The following is a 14,324-nucleotide window of genomic DNA, read 5'->3' on the forward strand; positions in this document are numbered from 1 at the left end:
AACCCCAAATATGGCGATCAGCTAAACCCTGAGCATGTGGGAAAGACTCACCAGCCAGCCACCCAGGAAAGAATTCTCTGTAGTAACTCAGATACCGCCCCATCTAACGTCCCATCACAGGCCATTGGGCATATCTACCACTTATAGTTGAAGATCAATTAATTGCCAAAATTAGGCTATCCCATCATATCATCCCTTCCATAAACTTATCAAGCTAAGTCTTGAAGCCAGATGTGTCTTTTGCCCCCACTGCTTCCCTTGGTGTTCCAGAACATCACTCTTCTGATGGTTAGAAACCTTCGTCTAATTTCAAGTCTAAACTTCCTGATGGCCAGTCTAACTCCCTGTCAGTCACTTTTCCAGTCCCATACCAACAGGTTTAAAGATATGCCTCATTCCACCCTGCAGCTTCAGTGCAATACCTACACCAAGGGCCAGTAATGCTCTGTTAATGGAAGTAGTCCAAATTTAGTAATAGGTAATAGAGAGCAGAATTGGAACTTTATGTGCTAATTTCTGTCCAGACTTATACCACACATAACCCTATTCAAAACAATCTGCCAAATCCTTGGCTGAAGTAAACTGGCCTAGCTCCAGTGATGTCAATGGAACTGGTCAAAAATGTTACCTCAAAACCTTTTGTTTGTTTTTCTTTCTTTGCAGTGGGAGAGTGGGGGGCTAGGGGGAAAGACAGAGATGGGGGTGGGGCACCCCTAAAGCTCTTTCTTGTTTTTGAAAAACCAAAATCTGAATTGGTTTGTTTCAAACTAAAATGAATTTTTTTATTTTGTTTAAAACAAAAACAACAAAACAAAACAAAAAAAACCCCAAACACACTGAACATTTTCTAACACAAAACAAATATTTTTCACTTGTATACATTTTCATGGGAGAGCCTTGCCATTTTCCAAACAGCCCTGGAGCTCCACTGATTTTCATCATCTGAGGCTCTGACCCAATGAGTTTCCTTGCAGTCAACGCAGAACATGGCCCTCTGTATAAAAATGAGCCCTACATCACTCACGGGCTTGGCTCAGTACCAACTCACAGGGCAGACTGCCACCTACCGAGTCATAGGAGTCACTGTCTGCAGTACCTTGGGTGCAGAGGACTGCTTAACTGATGTGATCACAGAGCAGGGTAGAAGGACAGCATGCATGAATTAATAAAACTAACAAAAAGACACAGAGGCTACAAGTGCGGAGAGAATTCTCTTTTCTTCTCCACTGAATCCTCTGCAGCTCCTTACTTCATCACAGCAAGTGTCCTGAAAATCTGTCAGCCTGTCCAGGTCCTAAGCTTGATTAGTCTAAATAAAACTCCGGTAGCAGATGAACTCTCTCCTAACAGGTGTTCCACGCGAAAAGGTCTTTACTGATCTTTGTATGGCTTGGGAGAAGGCTACTGAATACGCTGCCCTTCATTAGCAAAGGCTAATCCCCTCCCACCCACCACCACTAGGAAGAGAATCCCTCGAGTCAACTTTGAAACAGCAGTCAGTTCAGCAAGTCTGCCTGCTTCAAGTCTGAAAAAGAAACGGAGCCTTTACCCTGTCTAATTTCTTTAAACCTGTCCTAGAGCGTGGCAGGGAGCAATCCTGAAATTGGCAGAGACTCTGCTTAGATGCACCTATAGGTCTAACTGCACTCTGGCAGGATCCGTTTCTGCACTAGAGAAGGGCACGGCAAGGGAGACACATTCTGCCCTGCCCACTTCCTCTTTCGTAAACCCCTTAGAGGAGCAGAGCCAGCAAAACACACCCAACTCTTGTAGCTTTGAGGCAGCACGTTGCCCAGCTGGACTTGCCAGGGCAGCTCAAGAGGCACAGGAAATCATTTTGCACTTAACACCACTCCCCCTAACATCTGGAGGAAATAAGAAAAAAAAAGTCAGACTTGGCAGAGTGGAAAATCGGAAACTCTTTGGTAGTTGGAGCACCCAGGCCAGGGAGAGGGGGCGGGAGCAGGAGAGGGGTTTATGGTGGGGCACCAGAAAATGATGAAGCTTCCACTTCTTTAATTACAGAATCCAAGGATGGATACAAAAATCATACGCTACTGCTGCAAATGGGGCGTTCACGCCATTTCCCAGCCTGACTGTGTCACGTGAAATGATTCCTAGCAGGCCAGACTGCAGCCAAGTCAAAATCCTCACAAGAGAGGAATTACAAATGTTCTGCCTTGTTTATTCCCAGAAATGGAATATAGCCATTGTACAACCCTGGCCTTTTCACATTTGGCTAGCTACCTGCATCAAATGGCTCTCCACTGTCTTCGCTGGGGTGCAGTTTAAATGCAGGTCTGACATGATGGGAATTACCCTTCCTTAGAAAGTACTGATACGGAGGACAGGCGATCGTGAGCCCGGGAACTGATGATAGAAGGCGGTACGGTTTACACCCAAAGCTCTTTATGGAGCCGTTCAATGCCTAAGGCCCAGCCCCATAACTCTTACATAGCAGTGTCACCAACCCTCAGGATTGCAATCGTAGCCCCTGCTGCAGCATGTCCCAGGATCACAAGAAGCTCCAGACCCTATGCAATTGTCACCTGCCCTGGGGAAAACCCCTCCAAGTGGCTGCCTTCCTCACTTCCCTGCCCTCCGGGGAAGAGCAGCCAGTCAGAGGTGTTACAGGAGGCAGACACCAGAGCTCTCCTCCAACCCCTCAGGATTCTGCAGAAGAAATTTTTGGAGGGGAAGGACAAGAAGATGCAGCTTCGGGGCGGGGGATCCGCTCCTTACTTCCCCCTCCCAAGGAGATGCCTTGGAGATGCCCCCAAGCCTGGGAAATAGGTGAGTGTGAGTGTGTGAGAGAACAAACACGAACTGCCCCTGGAGCAGCCCTCCCCACCACCAGGCCTGGGAAGGGATGAAGAACCCCCACAGCTGCAGGAGGAGCAGAGGCCTGCGACGGGGGGGAAGGGAGAGCTGTAGGGCGCAGAACAGCTTTGGTGCACAGAACGGCTATGGGGCTAAGTAGGTGGAGTTGATGTGGAGGTGGGGGCAGAGGTGAGGGCTTGCGGGGAGGCACAAAATTAACTGATTTTGGAACTGAGGTACAGAGTTGATGTGGGGAGTTGACACAAAATTAATTTATATAAGGCTCGCTATAAATTGACACCACCAATTTTCACGTTCCTATTGAGAGTGGGCAGCGGGAGCTCATAAATCAGACAGCAGCCCACACACAACTCTCTCATTTTGTTTTAAAAGGTCTCATGATTTTGGGCCCAATCTCATGACTTTTCATCTTTTGGGGTTGGTAATACTGTTCTAGACTTCACTGGGACTCTGTGCAGGATCCTCATCAAATTCCGACCTGCAGAGTGGCATTGGGCAGACCTAAATACCTGCCTTCCTCCTCAGTTTCAATTGGAGAAGGTGGTAACCATCACTTCTGGTCCTCAGTTGTGGTGCAGCATTACTGTGAGCTGTTAAACAGCTGCCACGTTTTCCTCCAGAGCTGGTTGCATTGCAGGGGTAGGTGCAGCTAAGGGTGCAATGTGCTTTGGGGTCCCACTGGACAAATGGGTGTAGGCGTAAATATTTGATTTTCCAAGGGTAAACACCATCAACAAAATAATCTAGCCATAGCATGGGATTCTGCTGTTGAACTGGCTGGGTACTGCACATCGATCCAGACCAACGCACATGAGCATAAAGGCTTCTTATTCAATTTTCAGTTTCCCTCCTGGGTTTCTATGGCAAATGGGGTAGAATTTGTGCATAATCTAAATACCGGGCAAAGCACCACACCGTACCAGGAAGTGAAAGTGAGACAGTTAAATTCAACATTGTGAGAGAGAGAGATACACAAAGTCACGAAAACAAAATAACAGCCCCAAAATACAGCACTCTCTCCTGCCACGGCTTTTAAGAGTGACAATAAACGCTGACTCACTCCTGTAATTATATCCTAGGTGTATTCATTCTCTCAGGATGACGAACTGGGGATGCTGAACTTTTCAGAATGAGCGTAACTCAGAGCTAGGTCCTGCCTTTGATGAGACGTTACGGCGCAGCACACGGCAGAGCTGGAGGATGCAAGGCCTTTGTTTTCTTCTTCCCTCGGAATCCCTGCCCAAGGTCAGACCCAATCCTGACCCCAGCATGCCACCACATAATGATCAAGGGACTACCTCAAACACCTCTGTGCTTTCTCCCATGCTACCCCTTATACAAGGAGAAAACACGCTGATAAAATCCAAACTGCCGCTAGCTTCTCTTCCTTCAAATCCCTCCTGAAGACTCACTTCCACCAGGGTGCCTGCAAAACACTATCATGGCTAGGAAGGTGACAACTGCATCTGTTGATCTTCCCCTCTTCTTCTCCCCTTCTCCCTTCATCTCCTCCTCTATTACCAACTAAAAGAAAACAAAATCCACATGACTAACAAAACTGAACCAAGTCTTCACCAAATCCATTGGCTTGTATGTTGTATCCCCACTGTCTACCCTCCATCTGCAATTTCAGATTGCAAGCCCTTCTGGGCAGGGATGGTTTCTTGCTGTGTTTGTACAACACCCAGCACAATGGGGTCCCAATCCCAAATGTGCCCTTTGGAGGCTACCATTATATAAATACTTAACTATATACCCCACAAGAGGAGACAAGTTCATAACCCTGTTTCCCTTCTCAATGGCCAGCGAGATGGGTCTGTTCAAGGGGTAGGGAAGGGGGACAAAATGTATCCTGGGAAAGGGTTTAGCAGCTGCTCCTGGGCCACTGTACTTGCCTTGTGCATGCACCCTCTACGTCTACATGTACGGCGGAGCGATCGATCCACCGGAGGTCGATTTATCGCGTCTAGTGAAGACGTGATAAATTGACCGCCGAGCACTCTCCTGTCAACTCCGGTACTCCACCAGAGCAAGAAGCGTAGGTGGAGTTGACGGGGAAGGAGCAGCAGTCAACCTACCGCAGTTTTCGTATGCTATTTTCGTAGCTGAAGTTGCGTAATTTAGACCGACTTAGCTCGCCCCTCCTGGGTAGACCACGCCTAAGCACCTCTGCTTGAGTGTCAACTGTAACTTAAAGCCCTGCTCAGAGACGTTTTCACGTTTGAATGAAAGAGGTGCAAATATTGCTGTCATCCAATGCCCACTGAAGTCAATGGGAGTTTTTCCACTTACATCAGTGGTGCTTATAACATGCCCATATAAGATTTAAAAAAATAACTTTTAGAAAAGAAAGATTTTTGCAATAGGAGGGACATACATTGGGGCAAACATAGCACTGTTGAAACGGAGGGATAGATATAGGTTTATGGCATAGACTCTAGCAAGCTGCCAGTACCAAAAATATTCTGAGCGATACCAAACAATGCATTTTGTGAGTGCATTGTATACGCAGTGGGCATGCATGATAAGATTGCAAGCAAGAGTGATTAAAAATGGTATTACCTATTCCTAGGGCAATTAATACTCCTTTCTGTTAGCACTTTGCTAACAGAAATGAATGAACTTTTAACAATCTGGGGAATAAAAAGTCAATGATAATCTAGGATTCAGAAAGGTGGTGAATCAATAGGCTTTGTTTATTACAGCAGATCCACTTTGGCACAAACAGTGCTTTGATGTACAGCACGCATCTAAAAAAAATCAAATCTCAGCGTTCTCCGGGGAGCTTCACCATGCAAGAAAAAACAACTCCAGTAACACAAGGTTTTCAACCACATACTCCAGGGGGATCACATCCATTTCGTAGGGCTTGGAAATAGGGAAGTATTTTTATGCCCATCTTATATCAAGTATTTTTATGCCCATCACAGTCACAGAGCAAGTAAGTGGCATACCTGGGAATAGAATGTAAGAGTACTCTAAGCCTAAGTCTTAGAGTTTAAGATGTGACATCTGGGACCACTCTGTGACTAGTTCCCTGTCCCCTCAATTTCCAGAAATCCCTGGCTAGGCCACATCAGATCATGGGTCCCTTTCTACACTGATATGAACAAGTGCAATTATAGTGCACATCTGAAACTGGTACATATTTTTTATTCAAAGGGCTGCTCAAAGGAATCCTTTAATAGCTAAAGCACTCATTCAAAAAAAAATTAAAAAAAGAAAAATCAGTGCAAGGGAAAGGACTGACCCTCGCAGTCGGTTTTTTTTTTTTTTTTTTTTTTTTTAATAAGACACGACCTCCAGTGGGAACAGTGACATTTGGAAGCGTCTGAAACACAAACAATGAGAAAGGAAGTTAGAAAGGGAAACTGGAGAGGGCGACGTCCTGACTGCCCCTGGCCATTGTGACAACATGAGCTGAGTCAGCTCCGTAAAGGAGAGAGAGGAAAGAGAGGCCTCCCCCCTCTGAAACAGCATACAACAACGATCCAGGGGAGAGTGACAGAACAAGAACAAGTGGCAGGTGTCCTACGCACAGACCGCAACCCGGATACAAGATTGGGCACACTGGGAGGGTGAGGGACAGTCTGCTCCCCCTGAAGGCCATGGAGTATCACCAATGAACGTCAGCAATTGGCCGCCCCAGTTACCTCCACCTGCTACCACCTGTCCTGCCTGGGGGATAGAAGCTGATTTATTTTTAAGTCCTTGAGCCTCTGCTGATGTCCCTTTGGATGCTACTCCATCTGCCCTGCTGCCAGGCTGCACTTAGCCTGGCTTCCTGCAGCACTTTGAGGCCAATTCTGCTCTCACTGAAGTCAGGGCAAGGCTCCCATTGATTTGAAGGGGGGGGGGGGGAGGATCAGGCCTTTACTGTAAATCCCTGAACTGAGGCAACGTGTGGGTGTGTAGCAGAGATCCAGATCGTCATAACAGCACCACAGCGGGTGTGGCAGACTCACCACAGGAGGAGAAGCGCAGTGCCAGAAACTCGAAATTGACTGACAGAAAATCTCGCCTCTCTCTTTACAGGCTATAAAGGGGGAAAGTGGCGCATGATTCATCAGGACACAGGAAAGAGCAAGCCAAACGTCTGGGAACCTGCAGGGACCGATGGAACCAGTCTGAGGGAGAAGAGCACACGGCGTTGCTTCGCGCTAGGTTGGCATTTCAGACTTTCTTGTTGTAGACTCAAAAAGCAGCTGCCTTGTCAGAGGCAGGCAGAAGAGCAGAGGAGAGAGAGGATTCTAAACGTGAAATATTTTTCTGTTCAGGCTCCCCATAGTTTCATCAGCTCCAGCTCCACTGTGGACCGTTGTGTAACATCGCAACCTCCCCACGGCCTAGGCAGCTAGTCTAGAAACATTCAAGCGAGTGGCTTGTTATGAGTGTTACAATGGATACAAGTAAAAGCTCTGCATTGGCTAACAATCGCCACACAGCGGTAATCACAGAGCCACACCTTTCCCTCCTCACACACAGAATGGAAAACCCGGGTAACTGACTGCTCCCTGCTGGCAAATGACTTTTTAAAAGGATGGAAGGGAGGGGGTTTGAAGAGCTTTTAAAAAGAAAACACGTATTTCTTTGTACCCAATGGGATGCAGAACAGGTGTGTGGGCCGCCCGAGCTGCTATTCTAATCAATGTTTTGTTTTTAAGAGGTGCGATTTTCATTGGCCAAGTCTGCATAAGAATAACGTGTTCGCCCCATCCTCCTTGGAAAGAGCATTATGTGAGCTTGGCCAGCTCCGGGAAGCCATCTGGAGGAGGAAGAGGATGTCTGGGAACAAATTAAGTGCTTTTATTAGGCCTTCCATGTGTTCAGAGGGTGGGAACTGGACACTATAAAAACTACCTGCCACTCACCAATTAGCTGTCTGAATAGATTGTTAGAGGTTGCCTTGCTGCGGCTTGTCCTCATCTTAGGGGCTGCTAATGGGATCAAGACTACTCTACTCTGCACAACCCATATGGATACATGGGAGGGGACTCCCAGTTACAGCTAGAGAGGAGATGGAAGACCACTGGCTTTACATCACCCTTATTCATGGCCTCCCGTCTTGTTTTACCTTATTGTCGAGTCTTGCAATGGGCACAAAAGGAATAGAGACGCAGGAAGAACGAAGTATAGTACGGGATATCAGTGGCTGTGACCCTCTTTCTGATCCTACATAGTTCTTAGACTGCATTTTGGCAAGGGGCTGAGTACCCTTAAATGTCCACTGAAGTCTAGGGGGTGTTAAGAGCACTCAGTACCTTCCAGGGAGCAACCAGCACCTTCAGAATGAGACTCCGAGCACAACTCATGAATGTGATTTAGGGTTTCACTGGAGGAATGGTAAGGGCATCATATATTCAGGCATTCTTCTAGTAAATCATGGCTGGTACTACCTGAACCTCAGTGTATGTGGAGGGAGGGGAATTAGCTAAATATAATTCAATTTTAGCCTGGCCATTGGTATATCAAATGTAAAAAAAAAAACAAAAAAAACAAAACACAAGACTGAGAACACAGCAGTCACTGTAATACAATTCATGTTTCTATACTGATAAATTATGCAGTAGTCTCATACCAGGTACAATCGTAGAAGAGCACCGTCTGTTTCCCAATATGGGAACTCACAGTGATGATAGAGGGGATTTACTTTCCTATTCCTTTCGGCATACTACAGAGCTGTAGTAATGCCACCCTGCCGAATAGCTCTTGATGATGCTTCATACCATTGGAATATTGCAGGAGAGGCACATTTTCCAGCTGTTTACTCATCGTGCCAGAGCACATTTATATGAGCTGTTTCATCTCTAAATAGTCCAAGGATTTCCATCAGTATTTCATTAAGAAACTGTCTCAATTATAATCATAGGAGAAAGAACAAACAACAACTACCTTGAACAAGTCAAAGTTTCCAGTCTCTAATTTTTTAAACTGAGATTTGGGTGGGACTTGTGTGAATTAAAGACTAAATCCAGCACAGGAGAAAACATTCATTAATTTTAGGTTTCAGAGTAGCAGCCGTGTTAGTCTGTATTCACAAAAAGAAAAGGAGTACTTGTGGCACCTGAGAGACTAACCAATTTATTTGAGCAAAAGCTTTCGTGAGCTACAGCTCACTTCATTGGATGCATAAAAGTGGAAAATGCAGTGAGGATGTTTTTATACGCACAGATCATGAAAAAATGGGTGTTTATCACTTCAAAAGGTTCTCTCTCCCCACACCTCACTCTCCTGCTGATAATAGCTTATCTAAAGTGATCACTCTCCTTACAATGTGTGTGGCCATTATCAAGGTGGGCCATTTCCAGCACAAATCCAGGGTTTAACGTCTGAGGAAGGGGTGGGGGGGAGAGGGAGAGGAGGTGGAGGAAAAAACAAGGGGAAATAGGCTTGAATAGAGACTGGGAGTGGCTAAGTCATTATGCAAGGTAACCTAAGTTAATTGTATCCAATTTGCAAATGAATTCCAATTCAGCAGTCTCTCGCTGGAGTCTGGTTTTGAAGCTTTTCTGTTGTAATATCGCAACTTTCATGTCTGTAATCGCGTGACCAGAGAGATTAAAGTGTTCTCCGACTGGTTTATGAATGTTATAATTCTTGATGTCTGATTTGTGTCCATTTATTCTTTTACGTAGAGACTGTCCAGTTTGACCAATGTACATGGCAGAGGGGCATTGCTGGCACATGATGGCATATATCACATTGGTAGATGTGCAGGTGAACGAGCCTCTGATAGTGTGGCTGATGTGATTACGTCTATGATGGTGTCCCCTGAATAGATATGTGGACACAGTTGGCAATGGACTTTGTTGCAAGGATAGGTTCCTGGGTTAGTGGTTCTGTTGTGTGGTACGTGGTTGCTGGTGAGTATTTGTTTCAGGTTGGGGGGTTGTCTGTAGGCAAGGACTGGCCTGTCTCCCAAGATGAGAGAGAGTGTTGGGTCATCTTTTAGGATAGGTTGTAGATCCTTGATAATGCGTTGGAGGGGTTTTAGTTGGGGGCTGAAGGTGACGGCTAGTGGCGTTCTGTTATTTTCTTTGTTAGGCCTGTCCTGTAGTAGGTGACTTCTGGGAACTCTTCTGGCTCTGTCAATCTGTTTCTTCACTTCCGCAGGTGGGTATTGTAGTTGTAAGAATGCTTGATAGAGATCTTGTAGGTGTTTGTCTCTGTCTGAGGGGTTGGAGCAAATGCGGTTGTATCGCAGAGCTTGGCTGTAGACAGTGGATCGTGTGGTGTGGTCAGGGTGAAAGCTGGAGGCATGTAGGTAGGAATAGCGGTCAGTAGGTTTCCGGTATAGGATGGTGATTATGTGACCATTGTTTATTAGCACTGTAGTGTCCAGGAAGTGGATCTCCTGTGTGGACTGACCCAGGCTGAGGTTGATGGTGGGATGGAAATTGTTGAAATCATGGTGGAATTCCTCAAGGGCTTCTTTTCCATGGGTCCAGATGATGAAGGTGTCATCAATATAGCGCAAGCAGAGTAGGGGCTTTAGGGGACGAGAGCTGAGGAAGCGTTGTTCTAAGTCAGCCATAAACCAGCAGGAGAGTGGGGTGGGGGGAGAGGAAACCTTTTGTACTGATAAACACCCATTAATTTTAGCTTTCAACTTTCATGTCCGCAGGATTCTGAAGGATCTCAGCTCGTAACTAAGCTACCTAGGACAGTGTGAGAAGAGATGGGGCTGAGGTTGCTATATAACACCTAGCTTCTCTCCTTTCAATTATTGTTCAAGTGAACACCATAGGACTAGCCAGCTGGCAGGGAATCAGACTGGAGCGCTACTGCATAGGTGAGCTGGGCCAGCAGATGGGCCAAATATCTTCTGCCGCAAGGAGGGCTGAATGTGTTACTCTTCCTATTCCCACAGTGGAAGATGCTGGCTAGTAACTATGCTATTCATACAGCTCCCTCTGCTGGTCTAATGATAAAGTATACTTCTAAGGGATTGTGTGTAAAAGAAACCCCAAACCTTGGACCCATCCCAAGTCCCCACTTCTCTGTCTGGAACTAAGATGGTGAACTGTTCCTGCTAAAGGAGAGAGAATAAAGGGAGTGTAGCGCTCCGGTGAGTGTGTTACAAGTGCCCCGCTTTGGTGATCTGCAAAGGTGAGTCTGCAACAGCCCCAGAGAGTGCACTCTGGCTCTTCAGCTCAAGCCTAAATAGCTCCTGCTTTTAGCTGTGGGGTTCCTGGTTCAGTACCTGGTGTCTCAGCTAAGACAGTGACCACCAGAGAAACACTTCAATTAAAATTCAAGGCAATACCAATCCCAAATCTTACCTGGGCTTGACTCTCACTAATGCTAGGTTAGATATCCACCTGACATTGCATTTCATTTAGAGCTGCAAGCTGGCTACTTTCCACAAAGTCTTCTCTAATGCTGCCTTTGTATCTCTTCCTAATTCTAAATGTGTCTTTTCCTCAGGCAGCCCCTTCTTCAAATCCCACTGCTTCCACTCAGCCTTCAAGGGTACAGTTCCAGTGCATTTCAAAACCCGTGGCAGCAAGTCTCAGAGCCCAGGTGGACAGATTCAGGGGCTCATGCTAGGACACAAGAACAGCAGCTCACATGTTTGGGCTCTGGTTTTGAAGCCGAGGCAGGAGGGTGGGTTTCAGAGCCCGAGCCCCAGCCCCAGCCCCAGCCCGAACATTTATACTGCAGTTTCAGCACCAGAGTGCGAGTGCCCAGGCTCAGATACTTTCTACTGAAGGTTTTAAACCACAGAGTAGACGTACCCAGGGTTAATCTGCTCCGGTGCCGTTTACTCCCATCCTCATGCCTGATTTTAGAGTCAATTCTACCCTCAGCTATCCTAGCATACAGGAGAGAGATGGACAGATGGTCCAGCGGGGAGGGTACTAATCTGGAACGTGGGAGACCTGGCTTCAATTTACTGGCTCCACTACAGATTTCCTGTGTGACCCTGGACAAGTTGCTTGGGATCACACTGTCAAGGGCATTGGGCACCTTTAGATTGGAAAGTGGGTTCTCTGACGAAGGACCTCAGAATTCAGCGCATCGTGAAGAGGTCAGTGGCTATCTCATCTTTTGCACAAGACTTCAGTTCCTTGTTGAACATGGGTCATCTCACATGGAAACAAAGGAGAATCCTCACTGCAGACATTATTTGGTGTAGATGTAGGTGACCCTTCGTGGAAACATTTGTCTGACTTTATCTTCACAGAGTGACGTCTTGTGTCCATACATGGGGTATACAATCACTGCACTCCTGGCCTCCACTTTGCCTTGCCTCTCAATGTCTGCTGCAACTTCTGAAGTTTTAGAAGATTTTTTTCACTTGGGGAGGAAAACTATCCAGGCTAGAAGCTTGCAAGAGGACACAATGGGAGAGACAGTCTTCCCCCAGTGCGGCCTCCCTTCATCACTCACATGACCTAAAGGGGCCAGAAAGCTGACCTAAGTGAGCAATTGCGGGGCTCCCCCTAAAGTAGGGAAATTCCTGGAGCATGAGAAGCGGAAAAGCACCTTATGCTTCAGTGACCTGAAGGCAGCAGGACAGCCGCCGGGGACTTTTGCAACCAGAATAGAGGAAAGCTACCTCTAATTTATGCTGGGGCCAGCTCAGCCCCTGGTTACCCTCTGGATCAGGCATTTTTCATCTGTTTTTGCTCCCTCCTCAGCCCTGTGGAAAATGTAGCTTGGTGGGACTCAAGAACCGCACCCAAAGTTTTCGAAGGGCACAGGAACTCGCTCATTAGAAATGCAAGAACAAATAGAGACTAGAATTTTGTAATTCCTGTAGGACCCACAGAAGTCAGATAGTCCAACCTCTCTAAACTCTGATTTTTCTCTTCTGGCTCTTTTATTTGAGTTTTAGATATGGGTACGTCTTCCTCTTTCAGCTATGGAGCTAGGTCCAAAGTCAGTAGGCAGGGGTCCCCCCCAAATGACACCCACTTTCCCTACCTAAATACTCTACCCTCATCTGATATCATGCCTGCCTTCCAATAATGAACACAATATACCTACCTGGAGAGAATACAGAATAACTAAGAAAACCAGCATCACTTTGTAGTAAATTACTAACTACAGTCTCCTGTCTTCATACAGGAGGAAAGAGAATTTCCAGCATTTATGAGCACATTTTGTACAGGCTGTCTTTTGATCTATGAGAATAATTTTCTATGTTTTGTTCTGCATCTTTAAAATCTACATTAATTCCCATGTGCATTTGGGGGGAGGCAAAGTGAATTGATGCTCTTTGTTGCATATCTGATTTAATGCACATAAGCCCAGAACAAGATAACAGATCGCTAGGATTTCAACACTATATAACTGTACTGAAGGAGAGGCTGGTCTCAATACAAACTCAATATATTTTTTGCATCACAGAACACAGGAAGCAGCCACTGGCCCCGTTCCTGGCCTCACTGAGAGCAATGGCAAAACTTGATTTCACTGGGACTACAGTGTAATTTTTTGCAAACTTAAAGACTCACTAGGTCGATTTTCCACATTTCCCCCCCAATGAGAATTAATCCACAATCCTCTGAGTGCATAGAGAAGCATATCACGCATGCCACTTTACACAGCAAGGAATCACACCAACCCTTGTTGTGGGTAGCATCATTACACCCGTTTGTGCTTTGCTGCATTTCACCGACAGCTGCTTTATTACGACAAGCATTACTGGAATCCAGGGAACGTGGTCACCCACTTCACCATGCGCTCCTAGAAGGATCCTGTATCACTGACTCGCCTGAATGATGGACTAATATGAAATGCCTGGCTTGGACCATTAGATTTTCAGAACTTTTCTTGTATCTCTAGCTTAATAACCTTATTTTTCATTGGTGATCACATCACTGACATGATACCATAGGCCTTTACAAGGTGAAGGTTTTGTATTGGTTCCTACCTTTAGCTCGGGCACAGCCTTCCGTCTCTATTTAATCCTCTCTGTAATATCCTTCAGTTTTCCATTACTATGCACCGATTTCATCCTTCTAAGTCTTTCATGCCTTCCTCTGCTCTAGCCAGATCCTTCTTGAAGCGCTACAGCAAAGACGACAAAATTTCAATTTTTCTTCAGGGGGAAAAAAACCTCATCCACCCTCCCAATGTGCTGTTTTCAGTTCATTCCTGAAACTCTCCAGAACAACCCTCCCCATCTGAGACTGGCAATAACCAGCTATGTACTACAGATTAGAGTGGTATATAAAACGAGCGTTACTGCTAAGATATTTCTACACAAATGAAACAGTGCCATTGTTCCCTGTTAACGTCCCCGAGTGGTCTACAGTCCAGCATTTTCTCCGGCTGTATGTTTCAGTTCATTGGAGATACAAAACCAGATTTGCTTAATGTCTTTTAACTTCATCTATGCACAGTTCTTTACTCCACTTCATGCATTAATCTAATGGAACAGAAATGTACATGTTAGCTAATTACAGAAGTCAAAACTAAGCAGATCCCTTAAAGAAACATGTCCTGCCTAAATTTAGTAACACTGGTTATGA

At 45.9% G+C, this 14,324-nt stretch overlaps 1 protein-coding gene across 1 annotated transcript in view; it reads right to left on the reverse strand.

The window, feature by feature from the left end:
- The window catches only part of FRMD4B (FERM domain containing 4B), a 145,942-nt gene extending 132,112 nt beyond the window's left edge, over window positions 1–13,830 (reverse strand). The window contains exon 1 of the mRNA XM_078853549.1: window positions 13,724–13,830. The gene's annotated coding sequence lies outside the window, so the exon portion shown is untranslated. The remainder of the gene's footprint in view (window positions 1–13,723) is intronic.
- Window positions 13,831–14,324: the final 494 nt, after the last annotated feature.

The sequence above is a fragment of the Lepidochelys kempii genome, chromosome 7, assembly GCF_965140285.1.
Source record: "Lepidochelys kempii isolate rLepKem1 chromosome 7, rLepKem1.hap1, whole genome shotgun sequence".
Lineage (NCBI taxonomy): Eukaryota > Metazoa > Chordata > Testudines > Cheloniidae > Lepidochelys > Lepidochelys kempii.